Below are 6,000 nucleotides of genomic sequence, written 5' to 3'. Positions count from 1 at the left end.
TTTCTCCATTTCCTTTTGTTGTCCAGCCACCATAAAGAGAGGGTCCTCTCTCTTCCTTTATAGTCTTTTTCACATTTGTTGTTTTTTTCTTTCTTTGCCAACCTACACACATTATGAACTCCTAATCATTCCTAAAGGACCATGCCACTTTTGTATTTTTCATTATCTGTCCTTGCCTCCAAATTCTCTTTCAAAAATCTTAACTTGGTTGAATTCCCTGTATATCTATTTCAATCTTTTTAGGTATTTCCCCTTCTACTTCCCCTTTTCCTCATCAGAATTTTTTCTTTTTGTATCTTTGAAATTTAATTATTAAGAGCTTGCCATCCCTCCTGGACTGATTGTTCTTATAGAATTTTTGATTATGGCATTCTACTTATTATTTCTCTTTAAAGAAATTTGTTCTCCAACCTCCTTGGTGAACCTTTTGATTTTGAGCCCCCAGAGGGCAAATTCAAGCTGTCTTTGAGCCCCTGGATTACTGGAGAGAGTTGAGAGAAAGTGCTTGCTTTGGGAGGCTGGACAGAGGGGTTGGGCATGCAAAAAAATGTCCTCCATGCTAAGACAAGGGGGAACAAGCAGCTTCCAGAGTGCTGACTCTGCATGTGTGCCACATCTTCAACAGTGCTATCCCAGAATATAAGATGGGGAGACTTGTTGAGTAGGAAAGGTTATATTCAGAAATGAAAGTGATAGAAAAATAAAAAGCACCAATAATTTTTTTTTAATCCTCACCTTCCTTTTTAGAATCAATACTTTGTATTGGTTTTAAGGCAGAAGAGTGGTAAGGGCTAGGCAGTGGGGGTTAAGTGACTTGCCCAGGGTCACACAGTTGGGAAGTGTCTGAGGCCAGATTTGAACCCAGGACCTCTCATCTCTGGGCCTGGCTCTCAATCCACTGAGCCACCAAGCTGCCCCCAATACTTTTTTTTTTTTTTTTTTTTTTTAAGGAAAAAAAAATCTACAACACATTAGGTCTTGTTTGTCTTTTCCTGTTATCTCTCAAGATGGAGTGGCCATTTACCCCAAATTTACAACCATCATTAAAAAAAAATTTTTTTTTAATCCTTACTTTCCATCTTGGAGTCAATACTTTGTATTGGTTCCAAGGCAGAAGAGTGATAAGGGCTAGGCAATGGGGGTTAAGTGACTTGCACAGGGTCACATAGCTAGGAAGTATCTGAGGCCGGATTTGAACCTAGGACCTCCCATCTCTAGGCCTGGCTCTCAATCCACTGAGCTACCAAGCTGCCCTCTACAACTATCATTTCTATCACAGGGAACCAGTTTTTCCCTCTTGGTGAGAATCAAATCCAGAATAACATTTCTCCACATTGGTTCCTCCACTGTTTGAAGCATGACATTATCAATAAGGTAGATCAGGAAATTATTAGTGCTCTACTTTTGGCAGAGAGAATTATACTGGAAAATTGAAGCCCATTACCACTAATATACCTCAGGACTGGCTTATGATTTGTTTCCTTCATTTCTTTTTTTTTTTTTTTCTTCATTTCTTATCTCTTTCTGGCTAGGTGTTTGTGGTGATAATTCTTTTGTCTCCATTGATATTCATCCAAATGCTTTTCTAGCCTTTTAATACACATATAGTGGTACTTGACCCTTGCTCTGTTTTGTTTGTCCTGTTGCTTTTGAATAAGGCACAGTTTTCCAAAAACACTGTAGACTTGGTTTCATCCCTATCAATTCTCTGAGATAGAGAGCTGGCCAAATTTGCCTTCTTGCATTAGAATTTCTAGTTCATCTTGTATATCGCTCATTGTTCTTTTGTACATAGGCCTCTAAGACCATGGGCTTTTATTATTTGCTCCTTGGATTTTGTGTTTTATAAATTTCTTGGAACCTCTGTTGCTATTTATTCTTTTAATTTCAAACACTTATTCAGCACCTGCTATGTCTCAGTCCACAAGCACTATCCTAAGCATCAGAGATAAAAAGGTTTTAAAAACACAGTATCACATTCTTATAGGAGGGAAAATTTTTTTAAAACTACATACAAAATAAATATAGTGTAAATGGAAGTTAATCTTCATTGAGAAGGCACTATGAATGGAAAGGTAGGGAGAACTGGAAAAGACTTCCTGCAGAAAGTGAGATTTGAGGGGGTAGTTGGGTAGCTCAGTGGATTGAGAGTCAGGCCTAGAGATGGGAGGTCCTAGGTTCAAATCCCTCCTCAGACACTTCCCAGCTGTGTGACCCTGGGCAAGTCACTTGACCCCCATTGCCCACCCTTACCATCTTCCACCAAGGAGCCAATACACAAAAAAGTTAAGGGTTTAAAAATTTTTTAAAAAGAGAGATTTGAGCTGATTTTTGAAGAAAGCTGAAGGTAAGGAGGGAGAGCATTCCAGGAATTGGGGACAGCCAGCAAAAGGCTGGGAGTTGGGAGATAAAGAGAAAAAGAGTTGGGAGAAAAAGTATTATCCTGTGTAATGAATAGCTAGTAGGCCAGTGTCACTGGATTGAAGAGTACATCAAGGTGGGAATAAAACATAAGAAGAAAAATAGGAAGGAGGCCTGGCTGCCAAGGTCTTTACATTCCAAACAGGATTTTATAGGGAGTGATGTGGTATGGTGGGAGTATGTGATAAGATTAGACATGTACTTTTTGAAAATCACCTTGACAACTGAGGGGAGGATAGTCTGGAGTTGGGAGATACTTGAGGCAGGGAAACCAACCAGCAACTATTATAGTAGACTAGGTCTAAGGTGATGTGGGCCTGTATCACAGTTTTAGGTGTGTGATTTGGGAAAGAGAAAACAAAAGGGAAACATGAAGATAGGAAAGAAAAGATTTAATAACAACAACAGTAATAACTAACATTTACATAGTGTTTACTCTGTGCCAGGTATTGTGGAAAGTGCTTTACAGTTACCTCATTTGACCTGCACAGCATTCCCTGGAAGTGACTGCTCTTATTATCCTCATTTTACAGATGAGGAAACAGACAAATTGATGTTAAGTGACTTGCCCAAAGTGACAGCTAATTTGTGTTTGAGGCCAGGATTTGAACTCAGGTCTTCCTGACTCCAGGCCTGTTTCTCTATCCACTGTGCCACCTAGCTGTCTCTTTAAAAAAAATATTCAAAGATATTTTATTTTACCAATTATATATAATAACTTTCAACATACATTTTCTGAAATTATAAGATCCAAGTTTTCTCCCCTCCCTCTTCTCAGAGATGATAAGTAATTTGATCTGGATTACATATGTATTATCATGCAAAACATACTTCCATATTGGTCATTGTTGTAAGAAAATACTCACATGAAACCCAAACCCCTAAATACAATTAAATAAATTATGTGAAAGATAGTCTGCTATGATCTGCACCTGACTCCAACAGTCTTTTTCCAGAAGTGGATAACATTCTTTGTCATGAGTTCTTCGGAATTGTTCTGGATCATTATATTGCTGAGATCTGGATCATTATTGCTGAGAATTGCTAAGTCTTTCACAGTTGATCATACAATGTTGTTGTTATGTGCAATGTTCTCTGATTATTTTACTCATCAGTTCATGTAAATCTAGCCTTTTCTGAAATCATCCTGCTTATCGATAAATTTCTTACAGAACAATAGTATTTCTTACAGTACAATAGTATTCTGTCACCAAGATATTATTCAGCCATTCCCCAATTGATGGACATCCCCATAAATTCCAATTCTTTGCCACCACAAAAAGAGCTACTATAAATATTTTTGTACAAGTAGATCCATTCCCCTTTTTCATGATTTCTTTGGTATACAGACCCAGTAGAGGTTTTACAGGATCAAAGAGTATGCAGTTTTATAGCCCTTTGGGCATAGTTCCAAATTACCCTCCAGAATGGTTGGATCATTTCACACACTTAATTGTCTCTTAACAACAGATATATGAGGTTAATTGGGCTTTGATTACACCATGGTTGTGAACCTGGATGATTGTGAAAGCTGTAGTTTCCTTGCCTTAAATAGGAAAGTTGGGAAGAGAGAAAGGTTTCCGGGCAGGGCAGAGATGATGAGTCTTTGTTTTGAGTCCAACATGCATACTAGACATCTAATTCAAGGTGACCAGATGGCAGGCAGTGATGTGGGACTGGTGTTCAGGAGAGAGAGATCCAGGCTTTATGGATAAATTTTGAGAATCATGTGCATTGAGATGATAATTTAACTCCTAGAGTTGATGAGATCACCAAGTGAGATAGTATTGTGGGAAAAGGGGAGAGGACCCTGGACCAGCCTTGAGACACACCCAGGATTTAGTGCCTAGGATGAATACTGGGAAGGAACAGATTAGTAGGAACAAAACCAGGATAGAGAGAGTATCTAGAAGTGAATGATCAGCAGTGTCACAAGCTGTAGAGAGGTCAAGAAGGATGAAAACTGAGAAAAGGCTGGAGGAATAATTTTAGTAGAATTATGAGTTCTAGATTGCAGAGTTCAGATGTGAGTGAGTTAAGTGGAGGTGTACAATGTAGACAGTTTAGAGAGGAAGAGAAGAGATATAGGACAGTGGCTAGTGGGGATGATGAGATCAAGTGAGGGGTTTTCTTTAAAGATGAGAGATGGTAAGAGTTCATTTGTATGTAATAGGGAAGTAGTAGCTGGGAGAAATTGTGGTGAGGATGCTGGGGAACAATCAGTCAGAGAAGGAGGTCAAGGATACACATATAAAAGTTTGCCTTGGCAAAAAAAAAGGGTTACCTCTTTGTGTATTAGAAAAAGGGAAAAATAGTGGAGAAAGATGTTTGAGTGATGTGAGATGAGGAAAAGTTTTGGAAAAGAGGGAACTAGTTCTCAACAAATGTCCTCAATTTTTCTGTGAAGTATGTGGTAAAAGGCATCAGCAGAGATGATTGGGAGTAAGGGTGTTATGAGGGGGAATGAAAAGGTTTGGAATAGCTGTTGTGGTGAATTTGATAGGGAATCAGGGAAACGTAAAAAGATTATCTTCCAAAGTGAGGGCACAGTTGAGATTATATAACAAAAATTTGTGGTTGACCCAGTCAAAGCACTAGGGATACAACAGCAAAAATGAAACACTCCTGACCTTGAAGGGGGCAGAGAGGTGTGTGTGTGTGTGTGTGTGTAGATATATAGATAGATATAGATATGTGTGTGTGTATATACACACACACATATATATATATATATATATATATATATATATATATTTAAAGATACAAAATAAATATAACTTCTAAGAGAGGACACCAGCAACTAAAACTATTTAATAGAGACCTTCTATAAGAAATGCCACTTAAGCTGAGCTTCGAAGGAAGCTAGAGATTCTAAGAGTTGAAAGTAAGGGTGGGAGAGATTCCAGACCTGTAGGATAGTCTTCACAGAATCAGGGAAAGTAGAGGTGAAATGTGCTGTCTAGGGACCAGTGAGTAGGCCTATTTGGTTTGAACTTGAGTGTTTTTGTAAAGAAGTTTGGAAAAGTAGACTCTTTTTCCTACAAATTGTATGTAGTGTTTGTATTACCTTGCTTGATATGTAGACAGTTGGTTTCCTTTATATTTTATGGTCCTTTGACTAGATTTGCAAGATTCCAGGAAAATATATTTTTATCAGCTCGTTAGGTACTTTTCATTCTTGGCTGAGAGCTTATAATTTTCCTTCCTCATCTGTAAAAGGAGGGAGGAGCTGGATAAAAGGATCTTTAAAGTGTCTTCTTGTGCTTCTGAAGAAAAGGAGCTTTGATGTATTTATCTTTATCTTTGTATTTCTCTCAGTGCCTTGCACACATAGTAGGTGAATAAAATGATGAACGTTTTAATAAATAACAGATACAAAAGAAGTCATTAAATTGTATGAAATAGGTTTCTGTTTGTTTAACAAATAAATTCATATTTGCCATTCTGCCTGGGTCAGGAGTGTGGGGGTAGGGTGAGGGTGTCCGTTTGGTAAGTATCATTATTTGTCTGGTTTGTCAGAAGGAACTATAAAGGAGAGGTCAAGGACTAGATGTTGCTAAATGTACAAACTACATAAAA

This window comes from Gracilinanus agilis, chromosome 2 (genome assembly GCF_016433145.1).
Source record: "Gracilinanus agilis isolate LMUSP501 chromosome 2, AgileGrace, whole genome shotgun sequence".
NCBI classification, from domain to species: domain Eukaryota; kingdom Metazoa; phylum Chordata; class Mammalia; order Didelphimorphia; family Didelphidae; genus Gracilinanus; species Gracilinanus agilis.
Note: the sequence above shows the minus strand (reverse complement) of the source record.